We start from the raw sequence: 17,596 nt of genomic DNA on the forward strand, positions 1-17,596 counted from the left end.
TCCCTGCCACCGCGGAGGGAATCCTCTTTCCAGACCATCGTTCAGACCCCTGTGAAGACCCTGGTGGAAAAAGAGGGGGGTGGGGGGGCGATGGCCATTACGGACTTGGATTCAGCCTCCGAGGAGGATCCGGTGGAAACCGTGAAAGGCCTCAACGAGAGGTTCGTAGGCCTCAACGAGAGGTTCGAGAAGGTTCGATCCCAGGGGAAGGTTCCCGCTGATGTGATCGAAGATAGCGACGATGAGGGCCCAGTGGAGCAGCCATCCCGTCCGTCGCAGCCATTACCCAAGCCCCAGGATAGCTCGGCAGCCATTTTGTTGGCAATCCAATCCTTATGTACTGAGATAAGGACGAGGTTACCACGGACCCCGACGGAGGATCCAGAATCAGGATTGTCGGTAAGCCCTCTGAACAAGCAGAGGAGAGTCCACCCCGCACCGCCCTTCATGCCCGTGAAGCCTGTGGACCCCTCATCCCCCTCGCCGGACCCTCGGGAGGATACCGCGACGAATAAAGCAACGGGGACGGAAGACGACGGCGGCGATGATACAACGGACATCCCGTCATCACCCCCCCTCGGGCCTCTCCACCCGACGAAATTGGCTCTTTTCACGCCATGATAGCCAGGGCATCCGAGCTCTTCCAGCTCTGCCCTGAGGAACAGAAAAAGGAAGGTTTTCTTTACCAACGACGAGAGGCCAAGAGAAAGACGGTCCTCGTGATGCCCGTTGCTCGACAACATCTGGGACGAGGGGCTGGCTATCCTGAAGAACCCTTCCACGACACCCGCCAAAAGGGACAGGTATGAGAAGAAGTACCGGGTCCCTGATGCCGCCCCCTTGTGCCTCAGGGCCCAGCCCACGCCGGACTCTGTCGTCTCGGCAGCAGACAAGAAGAAAGCAGCGGGTGCGGCGGCTTCAACTGCCACTTCCCCGCCGGACAGCGAGGGCAAGAAGTTGGACTCCATGGGACGACGAGTCATCTCGTCGGCGGCGACGAAGATTAAGGCGGCCAATGCCATAGCGATTGTGGCCCGTTACGACGGGGAGGTTTGGTTCAAGATAGCTCCTCTGCTAGACTTCCTACCGGACGACAAGAGGGCAGAGGCCCTACAGACTATGAAGGAAGGCGAGGTGGCGTCGGATCACGCCATAACAGTGGCAACTGACATTGTTGATACTGGATTTCGCCAACTGGGCAATGGGGTTTGCCTCCGACGACGAGGATGGCTCAAGGCGACGGACTTTCGCCAGGACGTCCAGACCAGAGTGTTGGACATGCCGTTCGACAGCAACATGTTTGGAAAGACAGTGGACGAGTCCCTCCAGGCCATCAAGACAGACACGGAAACAGCCCGAGCCCTAGGAGTCCTTCAGCAACGGGGGCCCTTTCGGAGCTCCGGAGGCAGACGGGGAGCCTCCAAGGGATCCAGCGGTGGCTCTTCCACTTACCGCCAGGCGGTCCGCTCCTCGTCCCAGGAGGCCTACAGAGGCCGCAGCAAGCAAGGAGGGTCTCGCCGTCGTCGGCAAGGAGGCCAAGGCAGCAACGCCTCTTCCAAGCAGGACTGAACCGACTGTAGCGTCGGGCCCCCACCAAAGAACCCCGGTGGGAGGCCGGCTGACGAAGTTCGTCAGCGTATGGGAGTCCATCTCCACCGACCGTTGGGTGCTGGACACCCTGGCCCGCGGACACCCGCTAGAATTTCAAAAAGTGTCCTTGCATTCCTCCCGTTGCCAGGAAGGAGAATCGCGTCCCTCAACTGCTGTTGGAGGTAAGGGCGATGCTCAAGAAAGGTGCCATCGAGCTTGTCCCCAAGAGGCTCTGGGGCTCCGGAGTATACTCAAGATACTTCCTTGTCAGAAAGATGACAGGCGGTTGGCACCCCATCCTGGACCTGCGTCGGTTGAACAAGTACATCAAGGCACAGAAATACAGGATGGTCGCCCTCCAGCACGTGCTGGGACAGCTGGAGGAGGGCGACTTCCTATCGTCACTGGACCTGGAGGATGCTTACTCCCACATCCCCATTCTAAAAGGACACAAAGTTCCTCAGATTCGTAGTCCAGGGGCGTCACTACCAATTCAGAGCCCTGCCGTTCGGATTAAAGTCGGCACCCAGGGTGTTCACCAAGTGCCTCGCACCTGTGGCGTTGCGGTTGCGCCTGCAAGGGATCCACGTCTACTCCTACCTGGACGACTGGCTAATCCGTGCAAGGTCAAGAGAACTCGCCGTCGAACACACAGCGAGGACCGTCCACCTGCTCACGGAGCTGGGATTCTCCATCAACTACCCCAAATCCCATCTGGTCCCTTCGCAGGTGGCACTGTTTCTGGGAGAGAAGCTCGATACAGTGAAGCGATTGGCATCTCAGTCGGAAGAAAGGACGAAGGCCATTTTGGGCAAGGTGCAGCGCCTGTTAGCCACGGATGTGGCCAGAGTGAGGTCCATCAAGTTCCTCCTCAGGATGATGTCCTCATGCATCTACCTTGTGCCCCTTTGCAGACTTCGGATGCGTCCGCTACAAGAGTTCCTCGACGCCCGCTAGATTCAAGCGGCGGGCAGCTTCGAAGTCAGGATCCCGCTCGACGAGGAGTTCCATCGGGCGATTGTATGGTGGGGTGCCCGTGCGCACCTCACGGCAGGCATGGACTTTCAGACCCCGGCGTATCAGGAGACGGTAACGACGGACGCCTCCCTGGAGGGATGGGGGCCCACACCGGAGGTCTCCACGAAAGAGGCCTCTGGCTCCTGGAGGAGCGGTCTCTCCACATCAACATCCTGGAGCTACGAGCCGTGTTCTGGGCGCTCAAATCGTTCCTTCCGTCCCTCAAGGACAAAGTGGTGAGGATCTTCACCGACAACACCACCACGATGTTCTACATCACGAAGCAGGGAGGCACCAGATCCCCAGCCCTATCCAAGGAGACCCAGGATCTGTGGCACTGGCCGTCGCCCAGGGCATGTTTCTGGTTCCCTTCCACCTGGCAGGAATAAAAAACACCATCACCGACTCGCTCAGCAGGGAGCTGCGCTCATGCCATGAGTGGGAACTATGCCAGGACCAGGTGGATCAGCTCTTTCAACGATGGGGCAAACCCCAGATCGACCTGTTCGCGACGGCAGCGAACTCCAAGTGCCAGAGGTTCACCAGCAGGTTCGCACAGCCGAGGAGCATGGGCGATGCTTTCATGTTCCCTTGGGATGGCCTGTTCCTGTACGCGTTCCCTCCGTTGCCGTTGCTGGTCCGTCGATCAAACCAGCTCAAGAGGTCCAGGTGCAGGATGCTCCTCGTTTCACCGGTGTGGCCGAGACAGATCTGGTTCCCGGACCTTCTGGACTTGTCAGCATCCCCACCTATCAAGCTGGCGACGGACGCAGATCTTCTCTCCAGAGAAGGAGGTGCCATTCTTCATCACGACCTGGAGTCGCTGAATTTGCAGGCTTGGCTCCTGCAGCACTAGAGTTTGGAGGATACAATATCCCGGCTGACTGCAGAGAGGTTCTTGCAAAAAGCCAGGGCCTCCTCAACTCTCAAATGCTATGGACATAAGTGGAAGAGGTTCTCTGTCTGGTGCTGTGCACAGAAGATTAACCCTCTGCGGATTACGGCCCCTCAAGTATTGCCGTACCTACTGTTGCTGGCCAAAGCTGGACTGGCTCGCGCCTCCATCAAGATGCATCTGGCGGCCATCTCCCGATACACCAGAACCACAGGACGGGCGTCCTTGTGGTCTCATCGCCTGGTGAAGGAATTTATGAAGGGACTATTCTGATTGTTCCCGCCGGTGAAGGACCCGGCCCCGACGTGGGAGCTCAACGTGGTGCTGACCAGGCTCATGGGGGGGGGGGGCCCATTCGAGCCTATGCATTCGGCGCCGTTGAAGTTCCTGTCATGGAAGACAGCATTTCTCATGGCCTTCACCTCCGCACGATGAGTGGGAGAGATCCAGGCCCTGTCTTGCAAGCCTCCATACTTGACTTTTGAAGACACGAGGGTGGTGCTGAGGAAGCACCCCTCCTTTATGCCCAAGGTGCCGTCGGACTTCCACCTCAACGAGCCCTTGGTGTTGCCAGTTTTCTTCCCGTCGCCTTCGTCTCCGGCCGAGAGGACTTTGCACTCGCTGGATGTAGCTAGAGCGCTGAAGTTCTACGTGGACCGCACAAAGAGTTTTCGGAAGACATCACAGCTGTTTGTGTACTTTGGACCTGTGAATCAAGGGAAGGCTCTCTCGAAGGCTTCCATTTCCAGATGGCTCTCCGGCTGCATCATGCACTGTCACCGGTTGGCAAACCGACCGCTGCCCGGCCGTCCGAGAGCCCATTCGACCAGAGCGATAGCTGCTACCACGGCGTTCCTGTCTGGTGTGCCCCTGCTGGACATCTGCAGGGCTGCTACGTGGAGGTCGACGCACCCCTTCACAAGATTCTACTGCATCGATCGGGACTCCAGGGAGGAGTCCAGGGTCGGCCAAACAGTGCTGCGCAACCTGTTCGCTTAAGGTGAGCCTGGTGAGGAGGTAAGAGATGCTTCATGTTGAGTTGTTGTATTGCTTAATGTTGAGCCTGTTGCCACCTCCCGTGGTTGTGCATGTGTACACTGCTATGTATTCTTATATTCATGAGCATGTGAATCCATGCGAGACCCCATGCTGGAGAAGGAACAAGTTACTTACCTGTAACTGTTGTTCTCCAGCATAGGTCTGTCATGGATTCACATGTGAACCCTCCCTACTTCCCCTCTGCTGCTCTTCACTTGGTCATACTGCCACTTTACGTGCTACCAAATCTGAGGATGGCTGCCAGGGGAGGGGCTTAGGGAGAGGGCAGTCATTGGCTGGGGGCAGTATGACCCAGAGATCAGTGATTGTTTACTACTAAGAAAGACAGATCAGAAACGAAACTGATAATGATTTTTTTTCTTTACCGAGGATTCCCAGCCTGACGACGGGGAATATTCATGAGCATGTGAATCCATGCCAGACCCATGCTGGAGAACAACAGTTATATTTAAGTAACTTGTTCCTTCTGTTTTGTTACCTAGATGGCCATGTTCTACATAAGAACTACATGGTTGATATCAAGTGGCGAATGCTAATATTTAAGGGTTGATTACAGTAGGATCTAACTCCGAAGGTTTAATAATGCTGTCTAAGTGTTTGCCTAGGTGCACCAGCTAGAGTCACAAGTGGATGAATACATGTTAAAAGTAAATAAGTCATGGTGTCATATTATACAACATCATTTCAGATTATACACGGTTTTCAAACCAGTCCTGTATGCCTTGGATAAGAACATTTCACTTCTGTCATGGCAACCCATACTATATTCAGAAAGAACGGCTTGTTTAATACCCAGTGTTCTGAGGAGGCCATTTTCAAGATGTATAGGTAGTCCTATTAGACAGTTGAACAGGCTGTGCCTATAAAGGTACATCACTGAGATGAGTTGAGGTGTCCTTCTTTCAGTACTTAATTTTGTGCCATTCAACAGTCATTCATGCCTCCTGTGTCGCTATGCATCATGTAGGTCATCTCTTGTTCTTTTCTGAACTGTCTATTTTCAAGTGTTTGTGGGTTACCCCTTTCAATGCCAGGAGTATACTCCATGTAAAGTTCTCATGTCCTTGATTGAGCCGACAGAAATGTTTAACCATTGGTGCATTTTCAATTTTGTTTTTGATACAACTGCAGTGTTCCATAATTTGTGTTTTTACTTTTCGGATGGTTTTACCCACGTAGAAAAGTCTGCACTTGCATTTAATAAGATAAACCACATGGTCTGTGTTGCAGTTAGTAAGACTTTTTTGTACCCAAGGTTTGTCTAGTCCTATGTCCACCTCTTTTAGTTGTAATGGTTAATTTGCAAACGCCGCAAGGGTAGTAGCCAGTCGCTGGAGATAGGCCCCGTATGGTAGTCAGGTTGGGCGTGGAGATTACGTTAGATTTCAATTTGCTACTACTCACTCTGTTTCCTATAGTAGTGCTTTTTTTATGTGCAAAGATCGGTGGTGGAAGAGGATTTTTCGATGTTGCAAAGGTTTTCCAGTGTTTCATGATCACGTTTTTGATCTTCAGACTTTGGTTTGTGAATGTGTTTACACAGACAATTCTCTCGTCTTTCTGTTTAGGTTTTTCTTCCAGGAGGGTGCCTCTATTATTGTTTATAGCACGTTTGGCTGATCGTTTAACCAGTTTCCTTGGGTAACCTCTGTGTTTCAATTTCTTGCTGAGTAGGTTTGCTTCAGCTTCGTATGTGGCATTGTCTGAACTGTTCCTTTTGAGACGCAAAAATTGTCCAAATGGCAGGTCTTCTCGTAGGTGTTTAATGTGGTGGCTAGTATAGTCTAGTAGAGAGTTCTTGTCAGTCGGTTTATGATAGGGCTTGATTTTCAGTGTCCCATTTTGATGGTAAATCGTGAGATCGAGGAAGTTGGTGGCTTCATTGTTGGTGGTCATAGTAAATTGTAGGTGAGGGTTCAGAGTGTTAAGCCAGAAGAAGAAATTGTTAGCGTTTTCAAGGGACCCTTCCCATACCACTAGAATATCATCAATATAGCGGTTCCATTTCTTGATGTTGTTAAAGGGATTATTCTCGCTATAGATGTGAGCTTTTTCAAATGTTTCTACATATTAGTTTGCCACACTGGGGGCCACTGTGGCTCCCATAGTTGTCCCCTCAATTTGTTGGTAATAGTTACCGTTGAACTCAAAGTAATTGTGTGTTAGGGCCATTTCAACGCACCATATTATGACCAGGGTAGGTACTGGATCTTTGTCAAGTCTGGTTAGCAGAATCTCTTCCACAGTGTCTAGCGTGGCCTGTTTGGGTACATCGGTGTATAGAAAGACTATGTCCAAGCCGAGTAGTAGTGAGGTTTCCAGGCTGAACTCTAAATCACTGAATGTGAAAACCAACTCGGCAACAGACACTATTATATGCGCCTCATAGAAGACCCTACGAAGGAACTACACCAGATCTCAGATAAAGTCCCAAAAGCCAAAGATCGCAAATGGATCTCAAGACAGGAAGCATATTTTTAAACAATACTAAACCTACCATTCCAACTTTCCACACACTCCCAAAAGTGCATAAGACACTCATCAAACCACCAGGAAGATCTATAGTTGCCGGGATAAACTCTGTATTAGAACCTCTGTCCACTTTTGCGGACCACTACCTCAAAGGCTATGTACAAAAGATGAAATCCTATCTTAAGGATTCAAGAGACGTAATCAACCTCTATGAAGATTTAGAGATCAACCCGGAAACCTTTCTACTACTCAGCATGGACATAGTCTCTCTATATACCAATATACCCCAACAGGCCACGCTAGAATAATACCTTAACAGGCACTCCCCGGATGTCGCATTAATCACTGAAACCCACCTAATAGGTACCACCAGCGGCTACTTCAGGAAATCCAACTACCCACACACATACCTAGCAGGGTTCTCCAGAGGCTCCAGGGGAGTTATGATCCTCCTACACAAGCGGGTCCCATTTAAGACCAATAAAGTGATATTGGACCCTTGGGGCAGGTTCGTGATGGTGCTTTGAGAGTTGTGGGGGGAGACCTGGGGCCTCATTGCAGTGTACCCACCCCCATGCTGACAGCAGAGCTCCTTACTGAGCTCCAACCCATTATGCTGGAGGAACAGGCGGACTCGTTGGCAATCGGGGGAGACTTTAATGAGATCATGGACATCGGGCAGGATAGAACGCACAGGGGCAACAGGGCCGCAGACACCCCAACCAAGCTGTACACCTTCGCGGGTGCAGTGGGGCTATCTGACACGTTGAGGACAGTCCACACATCAGAGAAGGGCTACTCTTTCTTTTCCAACGCGCATAGAACCCTCTCCAGACTGGACTACATCTTCACCCCGAGGAACATGACCCACCAACTTAATAGCTGCAGAATTCCTGGCAAGAGGGATCTCGGATCACTCCCCCCTACTGATCAAACTCAAAGGGAAACAATATAAGCAGGATCCCACCTGGCGTCTAAGCGCCTACTATCTGGGAATACCGGAAATAATGGAAGGACTCACTAACAAAACGTCAGAATACTTCGACCTAAATGAAGTGGTTGCCTGCCCAACCGTGCGGTGGGAAGCATACAAAACTGTCCTGCGAGGGGAGGCAATTTCCCTGGTAACTGCCCACAGAAAACGGCACAATGAGGCAATCACAGAAGCAGAGACCCAAGTAACCCGGCGGGAGGAACAACGGTTGGAAGTGGGTCCCACGAGGCACAGGACGCCCTAACGACAGCTCAGACAATTGTAAAGGACGGGGCCCTAGACAATGCCCGAACTGCCCAATGGCAAACCCGAAGCCGGACATGAGAGGGGGGACAAGGCTGGCAAGACCCTGGCCTGGCTAGAACGGCGAGAACAGAGTAAAGGGCAAGTACGGGCCATACAAACCCAAGAAGGGGAAATTATAACGGGCGATTCCGAGTTGCGGAGGCCTTTGCCAATTATAATGAACAATTATACTCCCCACCAACAGGGGATCCAACACCAAGCGCCCCACACATTCTTGAACTGATCAAGATTCCCCCAACTCTCCAGATCACAAACAGAACAACCAGACACTGATATTACGGAAGAAGAAATCAGGGAAGCTCTATCACAGCTACAGACGGGGGAAGACCCCTGGCCCCAACGACTTCCCGGTAGAGATCTGGAAGTGATTAAGTGGAACAACGATGAAACATATGCATAGTATGTTCCACCGCAGTAGAGAGCAGGGCTACCTCCCCCTGGACCTCAGGAAAACAAACATAGTAGTCATCCCCAAGGCAGGGAAACCCTCAGAGCACTGTGCCTCGTACAGGCCTATATCATTAATTAACAGGGAAGCCAAAATACTAGCTAGAGTCCTGTCACACAGGCTGCTCGGGGTGATCGGATCTCTGGTCCACCCGGACCAATGCGGTTTTATGCCGGACAAATCCACAAGAATGAATCTCTGTAGGATCCGGGGTGGCCTTGGACCGAGCAGCCGAGATCCCAGACCCGCTGGCCCTCCTTGCGGTGGATTTTGAAAAGGCCTTCGATTCGGTGGGATGAGAGGCCCTATGGGGCATAATGCAACGCATGAGATTTGGGCACTACTTTGTCATGGACTAAACTTCTATACACCCTCCCTGTAGCATCTGTGCGGGTCAACGGGAAATCATCCAGGACATTCCCGCTGGGCCGAGGGACCAGACATGGCTGCCCCTTCTCACCTCTACTATTCCTTCTCGCCATCGAGCCCCTGGCAATGAGTCTACGCACAGATGCATGATGGATGAGGTTCGCCTGGCCTACGGGGGGGGTGAGGAACGCGTCTCACTATATGCGGATGATCTCTTGATCTACCTGAGCAAGCCAGTAATCTCCTGCCTGATGGTAACCAGGACCCTGGAGGAGTACCAACACTTCATGGGCCTTCGGGTAAACACACAGAAATCGATATACTTCCCTGTCCAAGGGGGATAAGAAGCGATCCCAGATCCCTGCACATACACCATCTCGATACTAGGCTTGACCTATCTGGGCATATAGATAACCACCACACCAGACTACTTCCTCAAACTGAACCTACGCCCAATAGTGGAAAGATTTGAAAACTATGTCTCTCACTGGCAAACTCTTCCTCTCTCACTACTGGGCAGGGCCGCACTATTGAAGATGTTGGCACTCCCGAGATTTCTATACGTCCTCCAGAATGCCTCACTCACAATCCCGTCTGCCACATTCACAGATATCGACAAGTCCCTACGCACGTTGCTATGGGGCGGGAAACAGGCTTGCATTGCCCTCTAAACACTCCGCCGATCGTTGTGGGAGGGAGGCATAGGACTGCCCGATATCCGTATATACTACTGGGCTGCACAAGCAGGGGTGGCAAACGACTGGCTACACGGGGACCCAAAGCTCCCACACACCCGGGTCGAAATAATGGACACCGGCCTCACGCCTCCTCTACAAATACTCTACGACGACAAGGAAAATCTGAAGGGGGTCCCCAGGAAGTCCCTGCACACCCGTCGGATCTGGAAGGAGATACACAGACACATTGGCTGGGAGGGCAAACCAACCCTGATCCAGCCCCTATGGCACAACGCACACCTTCCTGAAATCCTGCGAATGAGCCACTTTGACGCCTGGGAGAGAAGAGGGATATCCACACTGGCAGACATTGTCCATGAGGGTCGGCTGAGAGACTTAAATGCGCTGAATACAACACACGGACTAAGGCCTATGGAGCGCTTTAGATATCTCCAACTCACCATCAACACCCAATTCCAGAACCTCACTGACATACCTGCATGCTCCCCACTAGAGACAAACACCCTCCCACACTGGATTCCCTCCAAGGTTACTTCCACCCTCTACCAGGTAATCAACTCCTTTGGCTCTGGGGAACTCGCACACCTCTGAGGAAAATGGGAGCAGGACCTGGCGAGACTGGAAATAGAAGAATGGGTGGAGGCATTAATGTCCCCACGTGAGATTGGAATAGACGCAAAAATGAGATTAATACAATTCCGTTTCCTACATAGATCATACTACTCTAGAACACAAACATTTAGATGGGGGGGGGGGGAGATGACGGTGCAACCTGCCTCTGCTGCAAGAGGGCAAAGGGCACCTTTTACCACATGATTTGGGAATGTGGGGGTATTGCAGGACTTTTGGACAACATGCCTGTTGGCCTCTCCAGAGTGCTGGGAGTCTCAATCCCAAAGGACCCCAAACTTATTCTATTGGGAATAGGGGGAGAAACAGATCTTACCAAACACGAAAAGTCATTTCTAAATGTGGCACTAGGGCTGGGGAAGAGACTAACGGCCGGCACCGGGGGCTCCGCGGACAAGATATGTATTGACTGGTGGACCAATGAAATGGACAGGTGCGCCTCCCTGGAAAGGCGAATCTACACGGCAAGGGGGTGCCCCCGGAAGTTCCTGAAAATATGGGGGAAGTGGGAGGAATAGGAACAATACCAGGAACCGGGGAGAGCCTGGACGCATTCCAAACTGCCTTACGGCTCATCGAGCCAACCCTTCTCCCCCTCTGAGGAACTCACCACCACCTGTAATGTCACTTGTTATGCTCTCGCTGTTAAGTCTTCGATTGCGATTATGAATGTGTACCTGTGCTGTTTTTTTCTTGTTGAAAACTTAATAAAAAGTTTTAAAAAAAATAAAAAAAGAAGTGACTCCTCCTTCCCCCCCCATTGCTGGCAATGCTAAACGAGGCCTTCGAGACTGCCCGAATGATGATGATAATACCGCTACTCAAACCCAACAAGCCAATACCGCTTCTCAAACCCGACAAGCCAAGCACAGACTGTGGGCCGTACAGACCCTTATCCATGCTAAACCAGGATAGTAAAATTCTTACTGCAGTACTGGCGAATAGACTGAAGAGGGTAATAAACTTACACACCCCGACCAAACCGGATATGTCCCAGGCAGAAGTATATCCGATAATCACAGGAGGCTACACCACATTATAGAACAGGCGAAGGGCGACCCAAGCAAAATAGCAATAGTCTCGCTGGATGCGGTAAAGGCCTTTGACTCTGTAAGGTGGCCATGGCTGATGGCCGTCATGAAAGAATACGGGATGGGTCCAGGGTACCTGCGGTGGGTGAAAATGGTGTACAGCTCCCTGACAGCTAGGGTAAAAACGGGAGCGATCATTTCAGACTAATGGCAATTGAGCAGAGGCACGAGACAGGGATGCCCATGGTCTACGATGTTGTACATCCTGGCGCTAGAACCATTAGCGATCAGCTAAGACAGCAGTACGAGGGGTCCACACTAAAAAGAGACCGCACCTGATATCATTGTATGCAGACGACGTGCTGCTGTACCTGCGATACCGAGAGGAAAACTTACAATATATCCTGAAGGTGATGGAGCGCTACGCGACCCTGTGGGGCATAGCAGTGAACCCCGAAAAATCGTGCATGTTCCCCTTGGGGAGGTAAAGGGGAGTCCCACAGGAGAACTTGCCTATTTTGCAGATAGCCTGGGAGACCACGACATTCAGATACCTGGGGATAAACCTATATGTTATGTTAAAGGTACTTATATAGTGCACATATATACCACACGATTGAGGATGAGCATAAATATAATACGGAGAGAGCAGTGGAAGGAATCCAGAATAGCATGGGGTTCTGGACAAAGCTCCCCCTGGCCGTCGTGGGGAGGGCGGCTTTGCTGAAGATGGTGGTGCTACCCAGACTACTACACTTCTTCGTAAACATTCCACACATGCTGCCCAGACGGTTTTTTAGCAAGCTCGAGAGTTTATGCAGAGGTTTTTTGTGGCACAACTCTAGAAACAGAGTGGCCCTATGGAAGTTACAGAACACATATGACAGAGGGGGCATAAACCTGACGAACTTTGAGATATACCACCTGGCAGGGCAGTTACAAAATGTCGCTAGGTGGCTGTCAGTAGCTGAGACGGCAGAATCTCGACTGCTGAAGGGTGAATGTGACCCCTATTTCCTAAAAGAAGTGATATTGCTACCCAAACCAGAGATACAGGGGCGATCAAGACTGCTGGAACTGGGGTAGAAAACATGGCACAAAGCGTGCCGAGTCATGGGAAATCCAACCCCAAGCTCCCCGCAGGCGCCACTCGTGACGCTAAGCGGGGTGGATGAGCAACTGCAAAAAGTGATCTGCAAACACTGGGAGTCAGTAGGCCTAGCGACACTGGGAGATATATGGCAAGAAGGGAAAGCACTGGACTTCCAAACAATAGTAGACGAGACAGGGGTACATGTGGGGCAATATATCATATATACTAAAATAATCAGACTGGTGAAAGAAACATGGTCCGAAATAATGTTAACAGAACAACCTGATACTGCCGTAGAAACAATGTATGATATCTCAGAGGGAGGGCATGAAACATCCCGGATTTATGAACTGGTTATATCAAGAGTGGGTAAGGAGCTGCTCCAACTGAGACGTGACTGGGAGGAGGAGGCGGGCGAACCTGTGCTAGACGGGCAATGGGAAATAGACCTGAGATACCATAAAAAGGTGTCTAGGAATGCTAGGCTGCAGCAGATACAGCTGTACGTCACTCATAGGGCATACATGATCCCCAAAAGGGTTGCCAGAATTGGAAGTAAAGAAGAACAAAAATGTCCCATGTGCGGGGAGGTGGATGCCGGGATTATCCATATATTCTGGGTGTGCCCAGAGGTGGGAAAATTCTGGGAGGAAGCTAAGATTTGACTATTGGAAAAGGGGATCAAGCTAGATGTGGAATCCATATGGGCATGCATGATGGGGGGGTTTTACCAGACCACGCAACTTAAAACATGTATCCAAACTCAAGGATCTAGTCTATATCCTGGCCAAAAGGAGAATAGCCATGAGCTGGAAAGCAGCCTACAGATCCAGATTAGAAGTATGGTGGAACAACCCCCTGAAATGGACAGTAGTGTGGTACGAAACAGCCAGCAGTGGGGAGGATGGAGAAGTCGGATCTCTGATGGCATGGAGACAACTGGTAGCCACATTGTCGAGATCCTCCCAAGCCGATTCTAGTGAACATGACATGTCCGAGAACAATGAAGTGGATTAGCCCCAGAAGGAGGGCAAGCTGATAAACAAAGGTGAAGGCTTGAGTTGGAATGGGGGCGGGGGCGAAGACAGTAATAATTACATGTAAATGTATGCTGAAGAAGATTGAAATCGAATTTGTCAGGTGTGATGGTTGTTTTGTATGGTAAAAATAACATTTAAAAAATAAAATTAATTGCTTATGAACAGAATCATGTCGAGATAACTCTGTATTTGAACAGTTATAAATTGTTTCACCTGATATTAAGGAGAGAGTTGTACACAATAAGTCTTCTAGGGTGTACTTGCTAATCTGTGAATAATAATCATTGATTGAAATTAACGATTTCCTATGCTTGCCATGTGACATATGTGTTGGTTTTGACAACCTTGCGATTTAATAACTTTTTAACTGTTAATAATTGATTAAAACTTTATTATTGATTTTTAAGATGATTTTTTGACCATTGTTAGTCATTTTTGTGGTTCAACCGTAATTTGAGCTCTGTCTTATGTATAATTAAAGTCTAGACAACCCCCCTGGTTCAGACAGAGTAGACACTCCCCACTTGTTGGTCGGCCAGTGTTTACTGGGTTTCCTTCTATATAGTGAATCCCCAATGGAATGCCACCAAACTTGGAATTACCCCCATTAACTCATAAAGGCTTCTTAGAAAAAAACACTGGCAGGCACTTTCAGTGCAAAGTTTGATGATAAGGCTTGATTAAAACGAGCACAAAGAGTTACCATGATGAGGTGTTTTGGGCACGGAGGGACAGGAACTGGGTGGCAATGGCCATGGGGGTTAGCATGGCCATGGACAGGCACATAACTAGTTTTTATATAATAACTAGTTTTTATATAGTGCTACAAACCCGCAGGTATCGGAGCACAGCAGTAGCAGTTGTTTTTGACCTCGAAAGGAAGAAAGGCTGAGTTGCCCCTGCTGGGATTCAAACCTGCATCAGCAGGCTATGCACGGATGTCAGAATGAGCGCTCAACTTGCTGAGCTATCTGACTCGCATAACCAAAGACATACAGGCTGTGTCCCTCCTCGTATGCCATTCCGCCTCATCTGTACTCTAATGCAATACTTTCGGCTTCTAGGTGTTGCTACCGACAGCTAATGTCTACATCTAATTAAAAGGGTGCACGGATCTCCGAGAGCCCACCCAGCAGTGGGCCAGCCTCCCAGACCCATTGTTAACTGCAAATATAGAAACTATGATTTAACTGTAAGAGCTGCATGTGAGAAAGTGGATTTGCAACTTTAAAAGAATTTCCAATTTTCTAGACTTCAGCTTGGCTGTCCAAAACGCCAGAAAAACATGAAACAAAGTCAAACGTAGGCTCTGTGAGAATGTAATTAAGTACCAGATGCTCGTCCGGCTAAACTGAAAATGCTCCATAAAGATGAGGCAATTTATTTATTTTTTTAAACTAACTCGAATGAGGCAAACACTGGCTTGGGTGATAACATTCAGATGATGGCGACTGCACAGAGTCTTAGATCTCTAGCGTGATATATTGTGCTTAATTCAGGGATAAAGCAAGTGTCTTGCGGTGATGAACTGTGCTCATATAACACTATATGACTTGCACTAGAGAAAAGTTCTGCTTATACACCCCTAAAGCTGCGAGCTTGCATTTGTAGGGAATTTTTTCCAGAGTGTTTTCTTTACACTGAGTTTGTTTTGGCGTTTAAATGCATGGACATTTTTCCAGTCAGTGTGGCCAGTGGGGCGGGCATAGTTGGATTTTTTCTTTTTGTCAGCAGTATGGCTAAAACATCACAATGGGGCAAATGGTGGTCATGGTAACAAAAGCGGCAATACTTGCATGATTGGAAACTACACTTCATCGCCGTATGGGGCAGGTTTGGACGAAAACAAAATCATGCACAATCTTGTAACTTTGAACAAACGTGGTCTAAATAATCCTCTAAAATAAATCAAGATTCTCTTCAACCTTAACAGGAATGATATAAAACTTGATATGCTATCGGAGACACACCTAGCTAAAGCAGGGCATAGCAAATTCACGCAACAATGGAGCAGAGTAGTAGATGGTGGGCCCCCTTTCCTCTACATTTTGACAGGTGGGAATGCCCGCTTTGTGTCTTTAGCCCCACCCCCTTTTGATATGAATTTTAATATTAAAAAATATTTGATATCAAAAAGATATCAATGTTATCAAATCTGTATTTTTATAGGAAGTGTTGATATGAAAAGGGTATCATGTATATAAGTTTGATATAAAGTTTATTTTAATACACAGTTTATATTGAAATGTTTTATGGGAAAGAGCCTGTGTGCTGTTGCTTGGTCGAGGGCATAATGAGTTGAGAGGAGAAAGCTGGAGAGTGTGAGGTGTTGGTGACGCTTTGACGATGCGGGAGTGGGTTGTGGCCTTGATGGTATGATGTTATATGAAGCTGGCCTTTGGTAAGCCTTTGAATAATTGTATATAACATTTATATTATTTCTATTTATAAAATAAAAACAAATAAAAAAATGTGGTTTGAGATCATAAATGTTTGATATAAAAAAGTGTATAAAATGTATTTTAGAAAATATCTACATTTTTGGGGGGGTTATCAAACATTTTTGATATCTAAGTTATTTTATTGCAAAATTAAAAACATTGATATAAAAAAGTTATCAAAAGAATATTTAAAAAATGTTTTATATCAAAATTACATGTTTATCAAACTTTTTTAATATCAAATAAAACAAAATCAGGTTTTTTAATCCAAATTAAAAGCAATTTTTATATAAAAATGTTCAAAAATGTTTATCAAAATTTTAAAAAATGGATATCCATTTTCTCATATACATTTGTTTTATATCAAAATAGTTTTTTCTATTCATCAAAATTATTTTGATAAGCCTTTAAATAATTTTATGTAAACTTTATATTTTAATATAAAGCTGGAATACATTTGATAAGCCCGGAATACATTTTACATAAACTTCATATCATTTTAATATAAAATTTGATTGAAAGGGCCGGCTTAAGGCTAGGGTGACATGGGGGTGGGCTTTAGAACCCGGATACATAGCTTTTCGCGACGGGTTGGAAAACACAACACTTTCTGAGCTAACCAAGGGCAATTCAGAAAAATAGCTGCTATGATCAGCTATAGCTACGATGCGGGGAGCAAAAAACCCAGGAGCCCTTGTGGATTTTATGGTGTATGAGGGGATGGAAAATGCTCGGGATTTAAATGCCGGGGCATGAACCCGAAAGTTTTGGGACAATGACGATGCGGTTATGGAGCAGCAATTTGCAGGCGATGCAAGCTCTGAAGACAAGAACTGTGAACCTTTGACGCTACAGGTGGAATGCAGCGATGACGCCGGAGACGGATGACACCACCCGGGACCAAGATGAAAAACAAGGGCGTGTGTGCGGGGATGGGATGATCCAGGCGGCGGGACTATTAGCACTTATTGTGTAAGTTCTTCAAACCAACATGAAAACACAGGTTATTGTGAAAATAGCCTGTGAAGGACTTGTCTGATGCTGATGGAGACCAATAGCCTTAAAGACAGTGTTATTGTTCAGTACGCTTGTTGCTCAAAATAAATTGAAAGCCCAGGGGAGGGGTAACCGTCTGTGTAAGAACTGTTTTACGCTAATGGAGACTGACGTGGACACAGTGGCCCGCTTCGTGACAATATTCAAGCCATTCAGGAGGCCATAGTGGCTCAGGCACGTGTAAAACAACACTTAACGATCCCCAGCCGGATGTTCACGAATGTCTCGAACTATCTTACATACATAATTCACTACATAAAATATGTTTTATGTTGAGCCCTAAACGCATTGTAGATTTGCTGCGCTTGACACAGCCATTGACACCGATCGGTGCTGGCAATGTGTATCTAAACCTTTATGGGGTATTGTTACGCTCACCTGGTTCCACGGGGGCACCACCCAGCAGTTGGGGTTCAGATGTCCCTCCTTGCGATGCCCAGATGCGACCAGCGGAAGA

This window comes from Ambystoma mexicanum, chromosome 3p (assembly GCF_040938575.1).
Source record: "Ambystoma mexicanum isolate Mex_15411 chromosome 3p, UKY_AmexF1_1, whole genome shotgun sequence".
Lineage (NCBI taxonomy): Eukaryota > Metazoa > Chordata > Amphibia > Caudata > Ambystomatidae > Ambystoma > Ambystoma mexicanum.